The sequence below is a fragment of the Protopterus annectens genome, chromosome 2.part0 (genome assembly GCF_019279795.1).
Source record: "Protopterus annectens isolate FY-2018-M chromosome 2.part0, PAN1.0, whole genome shotgun sequence".
NCBI lineage: Eukaryota > Metazoa > Chordata > Ceratodontiformes > Protopteridae > Protopterus > Protopterus annectens.
This window is the reverse complement of record NC_056728.1, coordinates 1,877,724,977-1,877,746,792: the sequence shown is the minus strand read 5'-3', so window position 1 is coordinate 1,877,746,792 and position 21,816 is coordinate 1,877,724,977.

Below are 21,816 nucleotides of genomic sequence, written 5' to 3'. Positions count from 1 at the left end.
TTTCATTCATTGGAGAGAGTCATGTAACAGTAAATTATAATATCTGGTCAGATTCTCAAAAAGTAACACATTTGGTTTGGGAGATGGAAAGTAAATAGTAGTTGTATAAGAACTGTATTAGTACTGCCTATTGGTGAATAACCACGTCCTCTAAGGATAGCATTAACAGCAGGTCAGTAACCATAACTGATATTCTTTATACCCAATATAATTACTCACTGCAAATACCTTATCTTAGCTACTACATGGCTGTCTGCTAAAATGTTGGCACTGATAATGATGAGTGCTGGCACACCAAAAAAAAAAAAGCTACAGAAAATGCAGGACAGGAGTGAATATTAAAACATCTCTCTTTTCTGTTAAATTTGTTTTACTAATAGCATTGCCCACAGCATTGCTGTTGCAAATATGTCTGTGCAAATTGTGACTGTACACATGCACTTTGCCAATAGAGTGTACAGAAATCAAACTGACTAGGTCTTTGGGTCTAAATGAAGGGATATTGCAATAACATCAACAAAATCAAAAACTCTGGCTGACATCAGTTCAAATTGCAATATACTACTGTAAAAAAAAAACAAAAAAAAAAAAAAACAAGCAAAGGTAGAACAAGATTAAGAAAGCCAGGTACTGGTACTTAGTAAAATATGATATTAAATTTTACCATGGCAACCCATCAAATTTGAATTGCTGTGTTAGATATAAATTGCAGAGTAAAAGCACAGTTATAGGAAGTACTGTTCATGCTCAAACATAAATATGAGTTTGGGGAACCAGCTGTGAGGAGAGAGTGGGTGGTAGGATTAAGAAGCAGGATGGGGATTTTCGAGTTATGGAGCAGGATGGTAGTTTTATGTTTTGAGAGTGATCAGGGAACTTTGGTCTTTTTTGGGTAGTGCGTTCTAGGTTTAGGGATTGGCAAGTGTGGTTTAAGGTTAGGGAGCAACTGAGGAATTTTAGGATTATGGGTGGAGTTCTATGTTTAAGGAGTGATCATGGACTTTAGGGCTAGGGAGTGGGAGTGAAGGTTTAGGTTCAGGACCAAGGAGTCAGGTTGGGAAATGGGTGAGAGTTTTAGGTTTAGAGTTTAGGTTCTGGTACTGTCATGGAGTTAATGGTGTGTTGACAAGGCTATGTGGAAATAGCAGACAAGGCTAGTGGGAGTTAGAAGCCTTGCTATTTTGAGCAAGTGGCAGCAAACAGGAATGTTGTGAGCTACTAACATGTGAACACCTGTAGTAGACCTGTTAACTGGCTTCATCAATAACGTGCCTTACTATGTTTCTTTGTTTTGCTCTACTTGGGAGTGTCTGATTTTTCCCTATTTACTATATATCTACTCCTAATCTATTTTTCTCTGTATTTCACTTATGAGCCCAAATCATGTCTGAAAAGGGTCAGTTGACCAGCCCAACAACCCAGTAGACAAATAGAAATAAAGTAGAGTAAATAAGGGAACACTACATAGATAAAATCTGCCTGGGTATTTGAAGTGCTGCCTATTATTAGTAGCCCCAAAATGAAGTTTTGGTGCTTGTCTAGGAGAAAGACATTAATGCAGCTTCAATTAACCATGTGCATGTCATTGCATGATGCACAGCATGGTAGTGCACTATTTTGTATTTAATAAGTGTCTCTATATCTGCACAAACATGGTAAAAATTGTGGCATGCTAATTGCAGCATAAACAGCTGAATTACATGCTAATCAACCAATTCAAGATGGAAGAGCTATTCAACAAACTATAAAGCAATTGTGTGGACTCACTGCAGGTTTTCCCTTTGAATTTCAAAACTTACTGGAATACAGCCACAGAAGGTACTCTACATGGAAACACTGTTAGCAGCTTCAATTGCTGTTATACATATGTATGTGCAGCAGACACAAGTCTGTGCTGCTGCTGCTACAAATAGACCTCAGCCAAGAAGGAAAAGGGTATTTAGACCCCTGTTATCTTACCATGGTTTGCATGATATGGAAATTGTAGAATGCTACAGGATGGATAGAGATACACTGCAGGAATTCTGCAACCTCTGTCATCCACAACTGATAGCGAAGGACAACTGAGGGGAACCAATACCTGTTCTTACTAAAGTATACGCAGTACTTAGAATTTTAGTTGCAGGAACCTTACAGTGGCCAACGGGGCATATGCTGGGGATACCACAGGCAAAGGCATAGAGCATCCTACATCAATTCCTGAATGCTGTGCTACAACATGCCACTGATTACATACAATTTTTTTCTATACACCCATGGAAATACCAGGATGACTACACAACTGCAAGAGCAAAACTCTTGAAATCAAACTGGTGATGAGGAAACACACCAATAGTACTTAACCCCCCCCCAAAAAAAAAAAAACAGGAAAATGACAGTGTCTAGAATCCAAGGAATAACACATAATTCACCTGTTATGAATGCTTCCCACACAATTTTCACAAAATGTGTACACAAGTACAACTCAAAAGTAAATTGTATACGATTGCTAGGCACCTCTCTCTATGCCCAGCACTCCCCTGGTGATGTCTATAGGCCATTTTAGAAACATTGCACCCCAGTGTCATTGACAATATAATACTTTACATTGCAATGGAATAAGAAAAGACTGTAAGGTGACCAGTTTTCATAATAACACTTGTAATGACAGTTAATAAGTCTGTGTATTGGTGAAGGTTAATGCACAGCAAAAATGCCTATGTCAAGAGTGAAGTATAAGAAGTGCATACAGTTAACAGTTTAATCCTTTAATGCATATAAATAACAGTTGATTTCATAATATGTGAACAAATCTAGCATGTATCTGAAAAATGCAATCATAGTTTAGCAACATCAGAAGGGTTCTGTGCAGATAAATCTAAAAGAATGCCAATCCTCTGTGTTGTACAAATACACAAGTCACCTCATCTTCAAGTTCCCTTGCTACATGGTTACCTTGTTATGTTGTAGACTCATGTCTATGAACACAGTGAAAATGCAAATGAGGTGTGAAATCATTAGAACTGCTGAATACCAAACGTTTTGGCTTTGTGTAGCAAATGTAAACACAGTGTAGGTGCCACCTTAGTATACTATTTGTTGTTAATAGATTGCAACAGTTACTGGCTAGTGGGAGGGAGAAGGAATATGCAACAATTCAGACTCCCTTACCTGCAGTTGGTGTGTCAGCCAGGTTAGACGCACAAAGTGTAGAGGCAACTGTTTCATGGTTTTAAATGTAAGTAAGCAACACACGTTTCACAGTTTCTGTTCAGTAATATCCAACTTCCCCTGCATTTGTTGAAAGCTGTATAGTATTCGCATTTAATATCTTCACACATTTAAAGGACAATGATACAAAATGCCTTACATACTGCATGTCTTAGAGTACTGATCAGATAAGAGAAGAATGAACATCATACAAGGATAAGACAGAGCTGAATTTTTGCAAACAATCATACATATCTGTGTGATCATGTACTGCACTACATCTGAAATTAACACATGCGTACAAACAACAAAGAAGTATACAAGTGCCATATGTCTTGTTAATACTGTGGATGATTTTAGACTTGCTTGTATGCACAATGATTTTCATTCCTGGTGCAAAGCTGTTTCTGTGGCAAAGAGGGATAAGACATCCTTACTGTGTTTTGTAGGTTCATTGGTGTGAGAGTTCAAATCCAGAACTGTGTAAAACTATTGCACGTGTACTAACATTTATTTTGTAATGTTATTTATTTTATAGATTTTATTTTCATAGATAAAACAAGTTAAGCTTTGCTTCTCACATTTTTGCATCACTTACTGTCGCAGAAACTTGGACTAATAGCCCACACAAGAAGCAGACATAACATCTGCAGACAGGATGCAGATTTTCTTGATTACAAAAGGATACATTATTGCATATTTTGCTTTCCATCACGCAAACTCACTAGGCAGCATTGCGCAGCAGTTAGCAATCTTTCCCAACACCTGCGAGTCTAGAACACCTGCAGAGAGGAAGCAGACAGTAGAAAATTTCAAGATGGAATTCTATCAAGTATGTTGGGACTGTGCAAACATGCTAAGCTCCATTGTGTGGTGGTTAACACACAGAAGATTTTTTATTTATTTTTATTTTTATTTTACATTTGTTGACCGGGCTAGTCTAGCTGGATATATGTCCATTTTCAGTAGATGCCCGGGGAGAAAAGCTCCACTAGTTGTAACAAGTATCATCATAAAAAGGCATTAAAAGGTTACATTAGAAAGATAAGTAGTTATAACAAGTTAGACAGATAATATAAATTGAACATAAGGTTTTTTTTTTTACTATAGTCATATGACAACATATATTTACAAGGTTTTTTTTTTTTGTGCAGTGAAAGTTAACAAGGGAAAGGGTGAAGGAAAAATGTGGTTAGTCTGGATTAGTGCAGGAGCAAAGCCAATGTTTATTGAGATAAATTTTCAGTTGTCTTTTAAAAAGTAGGAAAGAGGTCAAAGATGTGATATCAGAGGGTAGTTTATTCCATATTTTTCCAACAGAGTTGGAGAATAGACAGTCACCTGCATAATTGTTGGGTTTGGTAATATTAATCTGAAGTTTATTTGAAGAACGTAGTTGTTTCAGGTTATTGTATGGTGAAATAAGTCTAGAAAGTATTGGTGTGTTGGCTGGCTGATATAGAATCTTATAAGCTATTAAGAGCTGTTGAAGTACAACTTGGTTAGGAAGTTTGATCCAGCCTAGTTCTTTTAAGTTCAAGCAGTGATGAGTTTGAAAAGGAGATCCTACTGCGAATCGAGCTATATTATAATAGGATGTTGCTAGTTTTTCAATGTTGTTTTTGGAAGGATTAGTGTAAATGGGGGAAGCATAGAGAAGAGTAGAGATTAGATGAGATCTAGCTATGGTGGACCTTGCTGTAGGTGTTAGGAAAGGTTTGATTCTGTAAAGGGATCCTATTTTTTTATTAACTAATTTTATTGTGTTGTTGATGTGAGAGTCAAAGTTGAGGTTATTATCAATAGTTATTCCTAATAGTTTTGTGGTCAATTCAGGAGAAATGAGAGTACCGTCAGAGGAGGTAAGAGTGAAATATGGTGGAGTAGATTTACGAGTAGGTGAAAAAAGTAACAGTTTGGTTTTCTTGGGGTTAAGGAGTAGACAGCAGTGAGAGAACCAATGTTCTACAGCGTTAAAAGCTTTTTGAGTAAGAGACTAGAGTTCTGTTTGAGAGGTAGCAGTCCAGATTATAGTAGAGTCATCTGCGTATTGTATGCAGTTAGTATATGGGACAGCAGATTGTAGGTCATTAATAAAGATAGAAAATAGAAGAGGGCCTAGGATAGAGCCCTGAGGTAAACCTAAAGAGATAGGTAGAAGATTTGAAAGTGAATTTTTCCAGAGTACTGCCTGCTGACGATTTTCTAGGTAAGATGCAAACCAAGATAAGGCAAGATGGTCAAGAGCAAGAGATTTTAGTATGTGTAGTGTAATGAATATGAAGATGTAGTATGTGTAATGAATATGAAAATATCCAACTGTTTTTTAACTATTCCTGTGGCAGTAGATGTAAGGTAGACCTGTAATAAAGATTATCCTGGGCTCTAATACAACAAACTCCAAACATTTATTCTGTTGTTCCATTTTACTTTATATTAAAATTCACATTCAAAAAATATTATACACTTGCAATTTTAGTAAGGGTTGTACACTCAAGTTTAATAAACTCATATGAATTATCTGTGTGAGTGAGGATATACTAACTAATATGTTTCTGTAAACATAATTGTATTCCTTGACCTTGGATAGTCTTCAGACTTTAATAATAGTCATGCACGCAGGGATGTATAAACCAGGACCTTGTCAGGTGACACACAAACATGGTTAACCCATCAGTCTGTCATGTGTAGTTATATGCAAATAATGAGTATGTCTGAGAAGCACTTCTTCTGTGCCAAGGATGAAAAATCACTTCTGTGGAAGAAAATGTTTTGTCCCTCATACATATGTTTGAATCCCACATTGTAAAAATTAATTTTATCAGTGTGTAAATCCACAGACAAAAATGTGTTAGGCCATAAAATGTATGCCCCAGTACATGTCTGCAAAGTTAAATCAAGTATCAGTTACAGCAGCAAACAACCATCAATCTAATGCCAAGTGTCAGATTCACCTTCCAATTTCAAAAAATGCTTTTCTTCCTGTTTGGCACTGCTGCTCTCCCCTTAACATCATGCAAATGTGACTGGCATAGTTGTTTGGGTTTGAGCACCACCAGTAAAAGTGATAACAGGTATTGGCAGGAAATCATTCTTAATTATTGCTGTTTTCCCTGGTTGGACATGTCTGATAGGAAAAGGAAAGTGCCCAATTTAGGGCACAGAGGTGGAATGTTGAAGAGTCCAAAATCTTCATTAGATACCTTGTAAAGTACCACAGCCAAAGTCACTTGCAGGGGGACTATACCAGATCCCAGTACAAGTCTGGTATTCCACACACTTAAGACATACCTCTCAACTTGTTAGCGCAAGAAATCTGAACAAAGCCTGACACAATGGGGGGACAGAAGCCTAAAAATAGAGACACTTTTTAAATATTGCTCTTATAACCTTAGGAAGTTGCTAGAACAACAGGATTTGTGTTGACATGCATTGTCTGAAGGATATGAAGTCTGAAACTCAAATGCATGTCATTTTTGTGACTTTAATCCTTAGATAATCCCACTGATTTGTCAACAAACACAGTTTTCATGAGGATCAGACCAAAAATATAAGTCAAAGATCTGGACATTCTGCGAAAATCTGTACAGTTGAGAGATGTGAAGAACAGGGTAGGCATCACTTTAATGAACTAAAAAAGCATAAGAGGGATACACTCAACATGTGGCTGGATGAGTTCAGGACTACTGACATCCCACAGTTGTGTAAGTATACTGATAAAGAGAATTTATAGAGATAGAAAGATACCTATAGGCAAGACTGGTATGCACAATGGTCTATCCTTGTTCTCTTCTCTTTATTCCACAGCCAATGCAGAGATTATGGTGAATACAGAGGCCCATGCGGAGCATCTAGAGACAGACTGAGAGAAGCAAGACATATGTATGCAGCACAGCAGAACTATTATTTTAACTAAATTATTTATTTTCTATACAGTTGTAGCAAAGTAAGCATACTTACCCTGACTGTAAAAGCAAGCATGCATGCTTCAGTCTGTATAACAAACCAACTTTAGGAGTCAAGTCTAAATCTGTAGTCAGACATTCTGGGTTCAGATATCACAAGTAACAAATGTATAGTAAAGTCCTTTAAAAATGTTGCATAATTTAATTTCAACACAAGTGGCATAAATGCCCTGGTGTTAACTTAATCTGTATAATTGGATCAAACATATGTGCAACATATGCACATGACAAGGATTGTTTTCAGCAATCCTTACTCATAGTTTGCAGGTGTTAAGAAATATACTTAAATGTAAACGAGATAAAATACTTTATTATTGTGATAATGCATTGTCCGTTAAATATGATGATATTAATTGTATCCCTTTTTTCTCTCAGCCCAACACTCTTTTTTTTCTATGTGTTGTCAGAACATTTCCATGCCATCCATCTCTGAAAAATCACAAAATGCTTCACAGCACAGAGAGGTAGGCCAATCCTGTCACTCAGATTGCCCCCACTACACCAGCTCCTGCACTGACACCCAACACATCTGGGACCAAACCTGGCAGTACTGCCTCTGCTCTGCCTGCACTACCTGGGCCCTCCACATCAGGTGCACCACCGTAGCAGCTGATTATGTGGTACCCTCCAGGAGTACTGGCAGAGGTGGGGATTTTATTACCCTCCAGGAGATGCCAGGGTTGGTGAATAGGGTCATTCACAGTACCATGCTAGATTGACAGGCTGCTCTCAGTCATGGTCCATAGGAGAAGACATCAAGCAATCCAACAGCCAATGGAGTAAGGGGACAGTAAAGATAGTTCTGCAGGTGAGGACTAGAGTCTCACTGTCCTCATGTTTGATGGTCGTGGACATCTATTGTCCCCTCCCTAACCCCAGTCATGGTGTCTCCAAGCTGTTATGTCCCTCACCATTCCTGTGTCTGGATTGTCCTGTTTGTATCAGCTTCCTCACCTATCCTACCTACCTGACCCAGAAATACCTGCATCCCTTCCCCAACATTCCTCTCTTAGTGGAGTAAAAAAAAAAAAAAAAAAAAAAAATATATATATATATATATATATATATATATATATATATATATATATTATCCCATGCATAGCTTTTCACTTTGCACACATGTCTTCTTGACATATTTAATTTGGTCCAGTTGACTAGACAAAATGATTGCACTGTTGTCAGCAGTCTTTGTTAAGGTGACAGTCCAAATCCTGCCAATATTCTGTACATATTTTCATGTTGCACTGTTGAAGAAGCAAATAGCTATGGTTCTTTCCTACCTATCACCTGTACCTTCCTATATTGCTTTCCTTTTATTCTTCCCCCTGTTTTCCCCCCCACTTCACCACTTTCGTATCTCCATTTTAACACCTTTCATCTGGTCAAAAAACAGGATCACACACAACACAAATAAGTAGAAAAAAAGCAATTGAGCTTTTCACTTATTGACCTCTATGTTTGTGAAGAGTTTGGCATTGCACACCAATGCCAAGTGGTGATAAATGTGTCTTTAGTGGTGTGGCTACCTCAGCCCAATGCCGCTTTATCATGCTGCACTGAGGTAACACACAGTGAATGCAGTATAAACAATTATTTCATTGCATTATCAATACATAAGTATTAGATACTCCTGGATTTGAACTCTATATCATCTGGGCTCCAAACAAAAATGAGTCAGTAACAGTCCACTCCACGTACGAAAACACTTTAATAAAAACTCAAACGACAATACATAAAAACATATTTAATGCTTTCATCTCTTCATAATATCATATCATGATGAAGTCTTCTTATGAAGAGACGAGAGAGTGGAACATTTATGACTTTTTATCAGTATATATATATATTTCATACATTTTTAAAAATGAGTCAGTGCCATTACATTTGCTGTCACAGAGTCAGCTAATCAGCAGGTATGTTTCTCACACTCCGTACTCAGAGTTCTCATCATTTTAGCAATGGGGATATTGTTTGCTTGCTGCTTAACAATGCACAAACAGAGAAAGCAGTATTAATTTGTATCTTGCATGCGCACAATTTCTCATCAATCGTGCAAACCAGCTTATGTTTACTGCCCATTTAGTCTTCATCCCATGAAAGTATATGTAAAACACAAGCAAATGGAATGTACTTTTTAAGAAAAGAACACATATTTGCACTGCAGTAATCTATCTCTGCCATACACTTCAAAATTGGTCTCTCAGTACTTGTTCACAAATATATCAACTACACTACAGAAATAAATAGCAAATGCTTTCTTATATACCATGCGGATATTTGTACTAACAATGCACATTCATATTTTCCAAAATTTGTAGTAAAGTGGACAGCTGATTGCATATAGTTTGCCAAGCTGTGTTTTTAAGGTATACCTCAACATTGGAAACACAACAGCAAATGCTACATGTTGCACAGTCATAAATCTGGTAAAATGCAGATATTTAATATTTTCACAGTTGTATTTGGCTAGCTATCCATTTCAGACAGGCATCCCAACATCTTCTCTCAAATATTCAATGATGATGTCAACCACAATAAAGTGTTCTGCAGCTTTCTAAAAGTAAGACTTGTGCCATGGTATTTGTGTTAAATACTGAGTTTTCTAGTCAGTGTACTTAAACAGCAGTTCTAATCTCATTACAGGCAACTGGTGTGTGTGTCTATCTCATTAGAAAAGCATAGCTGTGTACCCTATAGTCATCACTACAATCCCATGGAATACCGATATGTTGACAGTTGTACATGCCTACAAATCCATTCCAAGCATGCCTCCCAGAATCTTCTCTCAAACATCCATTGCTGATGTCATCTACTATAAATTGCCAAGCAGGATTCCAAAAGTAAGACTTGTGCTGTGGCACTTGTATTAAATACTAAGTTTTCTAGCCTATATGTTTAATTGGGTAGGAGTTCTAATCTCACTACAGTCAACTGCTGTTTGTTTCTCTGTCTAGTCAGAAGGGTATAACTCTGTAACCTTCATCAGTAAATCCCACAGAGTACTGATATTTTGAAAGTTGTACACCTATACATCCATTTAATGCAGACCTCTCAACATCAATCTCAAACCGCCAGTGATGATGTCATGAGCTATGTATTGTCCTGCAGAACTATAAAAGTCAGACTTGCTGTGGGAGGCTTGTGGTAAGTACTGTGCTGTTTAAAGAGGTAGGTAGGAGTTTTTGTTTTACTGTGGTAAATTGATATCTCTGTATGTGTTCACTTGGTTGACATTTGAGAGCATCACTGCTGATGTCATTAGCTATAAAGTGTTGTTGGACATGAGAAAGGCCAAACTTGAGCTGTGGTACTTGTGTTATGTACTGTGCTGTGTAAACAGGTAGGTAGGGGTTTTGTTCTCACTATAGTGAACTCTGTGTGTGGTTAACATTCTCTAAGGTGACAATTTTAGAATGATATGTAAGTTCACAGCTATGTCAAACCCTATTCCGAACATCTCATTGTAACATACAAGGATGACGTTATCCTGTATAACATGTACTCTGACAGTATTCAAGACAAACCTGTGCTGTGGCAGTAACATTAACTACTGTATTTGCAAAATAATTTACCTACACATATTAAGATTCTAACCTGACATAATCTGAATCTGTCCATAAAACTTAAAAAGTAAAAATTCATGGATGTTCAGAAGCCCTATAGCTGAAACACTTGATGTCCTTAAGGGGTCATTTGCATATATCCAATGGGCCTCTATTACAGGATGTTTAAGGTATCACACAGTTAAAACTCTAGCTTGGCTTGGCTTTCTTCTAGATTTTACTAACTGATTTGTCTATGTGACCTTTTTACTTTATGGTTTGGGTGCTATAATAAGGTAAGACCTAAATAGTCCTAACTAAATGCTTACATGCTAGTCACAGCACAAACTAGTTGCCCTGTGAGTAACACAGAACTAAGGTAAAGTTCTGAGGTGATTTATAGGGAAATTTCAGCTTCTGGTGATTGCATATGTACAAGATACCAGTAACTGCCACTGTGTGAAGAGTAGCTTCGCACAAATGCAAGGCTGATATACGATCACAAAAAGAATGAGTTTTATACTAACTATGCCCTAAGACCCATCAGTTAAGCATACACTGACTTTCCAATAGCAATTCCCAGCTCAGGGAGGTGAAATCATTCCTTTCATTGCCTCAAGGGTGCAGACTTTGACCCTCTTAAGGTAAAATGAGTGGGTTGGAGCCCAAGTGCTGAGGAACCACAAACAGATACCTAATACTAACTAAAAACACTAGATACTTGGGCTGTGCAGTGGTTCAGAGGTTAATGTTGTCAACCCACAGCAAGAGGTTCTCTGGTCTGATTCTCATCTGGAGTGCCTTTGGTGCGGAGTCTGCATGTTCTTCCTGCATTCATGTAGATTTCTTCCATGTACTTCAGTTTCCTCCCACATTCTGAAGACATGTGCCTGGAGCGTTTCTCCCCAGGCCTCTGCTGAAAATAATCTCTGTCCTAGTCCCAGTCAAGAAATGTTAAATAAATAAATACAGTATATTTCGGTGCAGACCAGCAGCCCTCGCAGCAGTTTGAAAATGCAACTTTAAACTTTGAAGAAGTACAAAACACATTAGACAAAATGTTTGGAGGAGAGTGAATGAGTAGAGGCATATAGAGGGAAGACAAGTGGAGACAGAGAGACAATGAATGAAGAATGGTGAATGACACATAAAGGAGGGAATGCACCAGGAATGGGAGAGGTTAGTGTTCTGATATGGTTAGATGTAAGGCTGGCCTACAGGGCAAAACCCAGAAATCAATTACCTGGATGGCCAATGATGTGAGCTGTTTTTATCACCCAGTGGCAGAATGGATGTAGCCTGTTAGTTACAAGACTCAATAAGTCATAGAAGAAGGTAATCCATGTAGCTTGGTAGACATTAGCCAGCACAACTAATGCATGTAAACCAGGTCAGATCCCACTGCACAAATTTCAGGTCAAAAGTCATCATTCCTTCTCTCCTGAGAAGGTATGATAAGGTTACCAGTGAACACTCCATGCCACCTCCAGTAAGGAAACCATTATTTTCCTGCTGAGACCAAGACTCAGATGTTCTCTCTGGCATAGACTGAAGCAGGTATAGCCTCACCTTCTCCTCCTCCAAAACTGGACCTGCAAAAGGACAATGACATGAAAAAAATGGTTACCACATTGCTAGCAACACATTTGCAGATGTATAATGGACTGGTGTAGAAGGTCTGCAAACTCTACTGCCTGGAGAGTTGTACTTGCCATCTGTGAGTCCTGCTGTGTTCAATTCATACTCCTCCTTCACTATAAAAGAACATATGGACTCTTACATGTACATGTAAAACATGTAAGATAATAGAACACAATAATACTGCAAAAATGAGTACAGTACATTGCAATACTGTCTCTCCTTAACCTCTACTCTCACTGTAGAAGCAAGTCAGAGTAATGTCCCCTCAGGCCAGTCTCATAGTCCTAGCACTGCTTGCAAAAACACTTTATGCCAGTTACATCACTCACCATCCTGAAAAGCTTGTGTCAGACATCCACCTACCAAAACGGACCATTATAACACAGTGGCAGGTGCTCCTGACATCCATTGTGCAAGAAGAACAATAAAAGTCTGGTATCCCTGGCACACTATTTTAGAGCTCTACATTCCACAGTGATTGAATTAGCCATGGCCATTCATTTAGGTCTTATTGATGAGCCATATGGAAGTCCTGTGATCATGTATGCATCTTTGCATATCATATGACTTGCAATATAGTGCTGTGTCATCACATTACTTTAAATTAATAGTGCTGTAACATAGTATTAACAATGGAATTAATGCTTTCTGATGTGCGCAAACATATTGGTCACATGTCTAGAGGTAACAGTAATGCAAGTCTTCTGCCAGTATATATGGGTCAAGTAATGAGTTTTGGTAGAGATTCAGAAATGTTATCACTGAGTAGTCTTATTAACATAAGCACCAAGTCACCTGGAGCTTGATATAAAGTGGCAGCACCCATTTATGCAATACAGAGTTAAGGAATGTGTTATACAATTGAGGATGAGTCACTTCTAGCAAAATACATCCTGAAGAATAACACTGCCAGTTGTGGATATCAGTCATATTGAGAAAGACATGCTGTTCCTGTAACTGGGAGCCAGGGACAGTGGTGTGGCACTCCACCATCTGCCTGTGGTATTAAAGGGTACTCATCTACAACAGAAACATTATTAAGAATATACTGCAGAGGCTTTGGGGTTTCAGGGACACATATTGAGCCCTCTATTGTATGCAATGGAGAGAAAAGTATAGCCAAGATATTACACACACACACACACACACACACACACACACACACACACACACACACACACACACACACACACACACACACACACACAACTATCTTGCAGAAATGGAGAATGTTAAGCATCAATTACAGCACATAAACAGGTACATAAAAGTAGGATGCAGTATGACCACCCTACATCATACCATGCATACAAACTGACTGGCATCTTTTGCCCATATGTGCATATGTACCATCCAGGGGGCTTTCACAATTCTGGGCAGTAAAGAGGTATGAAACGCCTGTCACATTGCAGAAAAGTTCTGGAAAGTGTAATTGATAAAACAAATATGCTGACTAGTAGAAAGTAAGATTGCAGATATGCAGTTTGGATTCAGATTAGGATACAGCACAACTGACCTAATGTTTGAAGTGAGACAGATACCTGAAAAGAAACTTGAAGTGTTGAAGGGCTCCAAATGGGAATTCCTAAACTTGGAGAAACCATATGACAAGGTCCCATGAAAGATGATTCAGGCAATCCTTTGTTAATTCAAAGTCCTGTAAATATTGGTAAAATTAGTGAAGCTATGTACATGGAGCCAATGACTCAAGAATGACCAGTGTTTGGTCTCACAGAGGGGTTCCCAGTGGGAGTGGTTGTGCATCATGGTTCAGTTCTGAGACCACTACTGTTCATACTGGTGATGGACTACAACACCAAACAGGTCAGAAGGGACTGACCAACAAAGTTGCTGTATTCAGATGTGACATTACAGGTTGACTCCAAGCAAGAACTTCAGCAAAAGATAGGAGGGATGGAATACAAAACCAAAAGCACATGGTATGAAACTGAACACAGATAAGATAACTGTAATGGCAGGAAATAGCGGAAATCAGCAGAAGCTGAGAATTAAGATAGAAGAGAAAATAGTGGAACAGTTTAACAGCTTCAAGTATCTGGGAACGGTGGCTGAGGAGAAGGGAAGTCTGAATGAGGAAGTCATGGTTAGAATCAGAGTGGCTGCAGTCAACTGGCACAGAAAGTCAGGTCTAGTGTATGACAGAAAGATGCTAAAGAAGTTGAAAAGTAAGATGTACAAAACAGTGATGTAACCAGTATTACTGTATGGCACAGAAACCTGGGTAGTAAATGCAGAGCAGCTGAGAATGTTAGAGGTGATGGATATGAAGTGCATGAGATGGGTGGTACGATGCACAATGGGAGAGATGAAGAAATGAGGACATAAGAGCAGGAGCCAAAGTAGCTCTAAGTGCAGAAAAGGAGAAAGAGAACAGATTGGAATGGTTCAGGCACATGTGCAGAAAAGCAGAAGACAATCGGATGAAGAAGATTTGTGACAGACAGGAAGAAGGCCAGAGGAAACAACAGCATCCAGCAAAGATGTGGATGGATTACATGAGAGAAGACCTGTGACAGACAGGCATGAGTGCTGAAGAAGGTAGTAGTAGTAGTAGAAGGTAGGCATTCAATAGGGAGAAATGTTGACAGTTGACATGATACCCTGACCCCATGTAAAAAATGGGAAAAAGGAGGGATTGATGATGATGATGATGATGATGATGATGTACACATTCCTGCCTGGTGAGTCTAAGGAGGCAACAGCTGCAAATGTTCACAGCTAAGGATAATAGATTGCTACTGAACATCTTCTACACACTTGACATGTGTGTTATTTGTACCCTTCTCCTTTCTGCCACCCCAGTTCATAGTTAATGATTGCTTCATTAGAAACAGTGCTCATCAGGATCAATATACAATGCACCCCATAATGGGAAAGTCTTATTGTCCTGCAGTTCACCTCTTTATTCCCACAGACTGCACCAAGCCCCAAAATCGCAAGACAATACAATGTAGTGAACATCAATGAACACATCAGAGCAACTTGATTATACCACTGAAGGGGAGTGATCCCTGACGACCCACAATCTCTCACAGTACATGGCTGTTGTGCCCACATTCAATGACCTTATCTCATCTCATAGTTTTGCAATCACCTGTCACTGTTTCCCCAAAAGACATCTGCAAGGCATGGTGGCAGTCTTCTTCCCATCCCCTAACCTACATGAGTACAGCTATGTGTGGTACACTGCTTAACCATTCCATGCATGTCATGTGTGTAGGTTATTTATAGAACAATCTAAGGGTTTCAGATCTGGTTCATCAACCAGGATTCTAGGGCATATCTGTCATCACCTTGAACACACTGTTAGTATATATATTGATATCATATTGTATGTGACCTCATTTCTGCTTGCATGATATCTGTTGTAAAGACCTGTATATCAAACCTGCAAAGATATCTGCCAGTAAGAAGATTCTGTGGAAAATTCCCTTGCAAAAACCTTTGATAAAGGTAGGACATGTGCCAGATGTGAGAATTATGAGAACTGGCCATGGTGCATGAACATATAAATAATGCCCTGTTGATTATAGGCCACCTGGTTGTTAAGGAAGCTGAAGCCCTTCCTGATGATCTATTGCAGCTCCTCTGGACCATTTGGTGACTTGATAGCAATCTATTTGAAATCAGTAGCTCTCAGAACATCACAGATGTGGTCAGTGATGTAAAATGCCTGGATGATGGTATTTCTATGTCCTTTGCAGTTCAGGAAACCAGATGGGCTCCTTCACATACTACAGCAAATGTCAAGGAACTGGGTCAGTATTTAAGATGCTGACTCCTGCTGAATCCTTAATGTGTCCTCAATACAGTAAGAGATACTTGTAGCTAAGATGGTTAAATTTACAGATACCTTACTGTCCACAGGAATGTGCTTTGCCATCCATGCTCTTTCTTTTGGGTGACATAGATAACAGGGTCCAATATAATCTCTCTATCCACTTGGAAATGACCCACATTTTATTGGATATTCAGAAGGTGGTATGTCCTGCTCCACTGGCAGAGACAGCCAAAATATGTAACATTTGAGTACTCGATCCAAGGGTAACCTTATTAATAGATGCTTATTTGTTATAGCCACTACTGAAAATATTATTCCCTTCACATATGTCATGATTCTCTATGCAAAAAATGAATAAACATTGTTCACAGCATGTTACTTTTATACCTTTCTGCATGTTTCAGCATTTGCATGAGTCACATCTCATTTGCATAATATTCCTCATTTTCATGTCATTATGCACATGCTAACATGTACTGCATACTGTTCTATTTTCACCCTTGCACAACTATATGTGTCATTGAAAACCTCCACTTCTGATAGAGAAATGTGCTAAAAGTTTATGAATCTTGGCCTTAAATTTTTCTACCTGACAGAAACCTGTTCTCTAGCAGATTGTAGTGTACTGAAGGCATTTAAGGAAAAAGAACTTGAGATTTCCATGAGTAATATTTAAAAGGTGATACCAAAAGATATGCTTAAGCAGAAATGTGTTTTAAAGCAAGATAGACATGTCTTTTATGAACAAGTTGTATCAATTTTTCAGAGAATAAGACTATTAGATTTATTATCTCCCGTCATGTAAAACTCTGATGGAGCAGCAGATTTCAAGTATCATGTTTCTAACATACGGAATCTGTGGTAATGACATAGCTGCAGTTTGAAAACATTGTGCAATCTCACTTCTTGCTTTCTTTTATTTTAGTAACATAATCTCACATCATCTCAACCAAAGCACCCGAAGCTGCCAAATTAAGTGTCATGAATAATTTAGCATCGGCATATTGAATTTGTGACCCCTTCATGGACAAAAGATGACAGGTCAGACCTGTTTAAACAAATTCCATCTGCTTAAGGGATAGTAGTGGAATGCTAAAACCAGAGGGACCACACTTTGGCAGTGTTCTGTGTGCCACCTTCTGCATGGGCATAGGACACTGCTGCTTTTTTTGAGTATGACAGATGCTTGTACCACCAGCTATGTGCAGAGAAAGCAGACAGTGCAAATGTTTACATTCTTCTCCTCCTCACCATTAAGTGCTCAGATCTGGATGCTTTATGCTTTTTCAAGTATCAAAACCAAAATGGCTGCAACAGATGTACTTAATATATCATCAAACAATGAATGTGCTAAGCAAGCAGCATTGATATCTGTTAACAATTTAAAATATCATCTGAATCAAAGTGAACAGTGTAATAATTCACTGAAATCATTAAAAATTGCAGAGAGCAGGATATAAATTCTGGAAAAAAACAGATGCAAGTGTGATATAAAATTGGTTTATATAAGGTGATGTTGCATACCACAGAAATGTATTATTGCATTGCATTTCAGTACTGATACAGAGAATATTATAACTGTACTTCAGTTTTACATTCTAGTTCAGTACTGCACTTCCAATTTCAGCATCAAGCTCTCAGGATATGTCATCTCTGCTAATGCTGTAGCCGAGATTGAAAACATTCTGCAAATATCTCTATCTGACATGACAATCAAGAAGCTAGCTAACATTTGGAGGTGGAGATCAAGAATTTTAGGAACTCTTTGGTCATTTTCTCTTAACAAAACTGATGAAAATATGATAAAAGTGGTTATGCACTTACTTGTGCTTATTTCACTTAGTAAACATATTGTGCCAGACCACCCAACATTAATCTGATTTACCCATATAGTCACATTCTGATTAATTCCCTCCAATAATGATGATTGGATAAGTGCTAGATTAAAAGTGGACAGTATAATACCATCTGTACACTTTTGTACTTGATCAAACCACTTAAATTGCATGGAATTTTGGAATGTCATATAGAGAAAAATAAGTTTCATGTATTCTTGACAAGTCATATATTAAGAATGATTTTTCTGAATGCTTTAAGTAGGAAAATCTAAAACAGCAGACAGCTATTAGTACAGTGGGGACCAAATGTCATTTTAGCTCTTTTGATGTGTATAGTTATGGTAAAGTTGTGTGGGTCTCTGTTATCTGATTATGACTGACTTTGTAGTATATGCTTTGTTAAGTTCAGAAAGAAAACATGAAAATGCATTTGCCTGCTGGACAAGTGACAGTAGGTATTACTAGGTGGTTAGACTAAAATATTCCTTAGACTTTATGCTTAAAAAGTCTGAGGTATTACTACTGCCTTCATACAATTAAAATAACAGACATTTGGGACACTCAGTAGTAGTGACCAGCTTCATAGACAAAGTATTAGAAAACATCTCTGAATGTGATCAGATCATGCACCTAATCTATATCTATTTTTCTTACAAGATCACATGGAATTCAAAAGCACTTGAGCTTTAAGTGTTGACGGGGGAAGACAGAATTATGATTTTAACAATCTGTTTCAGTTAAAGATTTCTTCATTTTAACTTGGTATATATTCGTGGAAGACTGTCCCACAAATGTTTCTTGCTCCCAACTCCAAACCAACTGTAGCACAAGCCTTCCTTCTTCCATGCCTACTCTATGTCTCACCTATCTTTACCCATCCCCAGTCATCCCTACTAACCAAACTCAAACAAACCTATAACAATATAGCCTAGTTCACCTCCAATCAGCCATGTAAATCACATCACTGCCTTGCCCTACAACTTCAATGGCTTGAATTCCCCCAGCTCCTTCTTCTCTCCCAGCTACAGTTACACCCCTACTAAATAAACCCTCTGTCTGTCCCTCTCTTTCTTCCATAGTATCCCTTTGCATCCCAGCTTGTTCACTTCGTAGCTCTGATCAGAACCTTCTAGACATCTATAAACCAAACAGAAATATTGGCAAACCCCTGTACAAAACCTTGGTATCCCTAGCTTGGAATAGGCTTCCTCTTAACATCCATAGCATTAAGAGTAGCAGCTCCTTTAAAACTGAAGTCAAAAATTATTTCCTGAATCTAAGATCCTGCCCTTGTTACAATCCTCCTCCACCTTCATTTCCTCTCTAATTTTTATTTTTCACCTGTCTTCTGCTTTTCAGAATATGTTGATCATATTCTGTCCATTCTTGCATATGCAAAACTAACTTGCTCTTCCCTGAACACCTGCTCTCTGTAAACACAGTGAAAAAAAGCTACATTTCATGTACTTTGTTTAGTTGTGCATTTTATGTATATTTTTTGCACCTTATTATTTATCTAGTTTTGCAACATGTACTATTTTGTATTATGTCTTCATAATTTCATAAACTTGTATGCTCTGTGCTGGAGCTTTTCTCCTCAGGTATCCACTGAAAAAGGCCCACTTAGCTCAGTTGGACTAACCCGGTTAACAACTGTCAAATAAATAAATAATAATTAATAAATGTTAAGATATAGTAAATTAAACACAACTGTATTGATGGACCATTCCAGCAATTTATTTAATAAAAAATAATTGTACTGGCCCTGTTGAAATTGGAGACAGGCTTGTCATACCTAGTAACAATGTAGGAGGCTTTGCCCCTGTGCCTCATTACTTAATACAACATCATTTGAATTTGGAATGTAAAGGAAAGGTTGCAGACTTCAGTGGAATGGTATGTCTATCATTTGAGACTTAAAATATAATGCGCAGCCACCGCAATTCTTATAATTATATGCATTTCTGAGGTCTGCCTATTTTAACAGCATGGTCATTTATTTATTTATGTAGAAAATACATGGCTAGGTGGGGACAGAAAATGGACTTGACAGAAAGACAAACATTAACCAGGAGGAAGATATAGGCTAAAAGGAAACCAGTTCATGTGCTGTTTGGCAGAAAGCTTCAGGGATAAGAATGCTAGCAAAACTGAAAGACCCAACACCTGAGTAAAGGAAAAATGTGTTCAATACAGGTGGCAATGAAAAAAGATATTCTTTTTTTTATATATGTAAATTTATTTATTAGTTAACCAGGTGAGTGCATTGGACATCCCTTTTCAGGGGTGACTTGGGAACGCTGATTAAGTGAATTGGTCATAGCCACACAGTTGATAAGCATAAGCTGACAGGATCAAATTGTGAACTACAGGAAGAATCTTTCAAACAGCTCAAAACCTCAATTATCTACCCTAATTTATTTAATGTATAAATCCATCAATCTACCCATCCATAACCACTTTTTCTATTTTTATACATGGGGTTGGGTGTCACTTAAGCAGTGACAATCAACTAGAGCCAAGGTTCACACGACCAGGTGGCTAGCCCTGCCACAGCTGTTCTTCCATACCACATACTCACACTCACAACTATGGCCAATTTAGAGTGCCCGATCCACCTACTGCATGTCTTTGGAATGTGGCAGGAAACCAGAGGAAACCCAAGCAAACACGGGGGGAGATTAAATAAATGCTGCTATTAAGTTAAAATTTTACTCTGAAATGTATTAAATTAAAGTTGGTATCTTATTTGAAAGATGAGTGGGGTGCGAAAGATAACAAACCACAGGAGGAAATAAATACAAAAGTAGTGGTATAACATGGGAAATTAATAATGGGCGCAGCTAACAAGCTTCAAGCTAAAGACTTGTGTCTTATTTCATCGGAATCTACCTCCATGCTGGCTTACTTTAAGCAAGTCCCATACTAGAATAGTAGAACTTGATTTTTGTGTGTCTCCGTTGGTTAGCCAGTAAATTAAATTAAATATTTAAGCAAACAATAAAAAGCACCACTAGCAAATAAAGGCACCTGCACAGATCGAACAAAAGTACCATAAAATAATGAAAGTAATAAGATCAACTGTGCAGAATCCACCCAGATGGTCGTTCGAGCAAAGACCTTCAGGTAAAACACAAATGAACAGTCCAAGAAAGCACTTAAAATTTCTTCGAACACAAGTTCAAATGTCTTTTCAGACCACAAACTCTTTCGAATAGTTTCCTCCAAAAAATCCGAGTTCAAATGCAAAATAAACCATCAAAAGCTTTTATTAACTTAAAGAAACAAAGTGGTAAGCGCTTTCGCTATGTAGCTTTTTCAAACCATAATGCAGCCATTCACAAAGCTGATATATATACATACACATAAATATTTCCTTATTACATTCAACTAAACAATAAATTAATAAATTAATCAGCTTAGCCTCAACTTTTAAAGAGACACGCAGACAATAAACAGTTCAGATAAACTAAAATTTATTAAAACTTAATTTATTGTTTAATTGAATGTAATAAGGAAATATTTATGTGTATGTATATATATCAGCTTTGTGAATGGCTGCATTATGGTTTGAAAAAGTTACATAGTGAAATAGAAGAAATTTTAAGTGCTTTCTTGAACTGTTCATTTGTGTTTTACCTGAAGGTCTTTGCTCGAATGACCGTCTGGGTGGATTCTGCACAGTTGATTTTATTACTTTCATAAATTAAATATTTATTTTTTGCTTTCAGTTCAATGATGTAAAAACACTATTAAATATAGAAAATGGGAAGAGGTTAAGTAAGTGTTATCTGTTTTTTTCCATAGCCAAAAGGCAGAATGCAATTAAGATTTCTGCT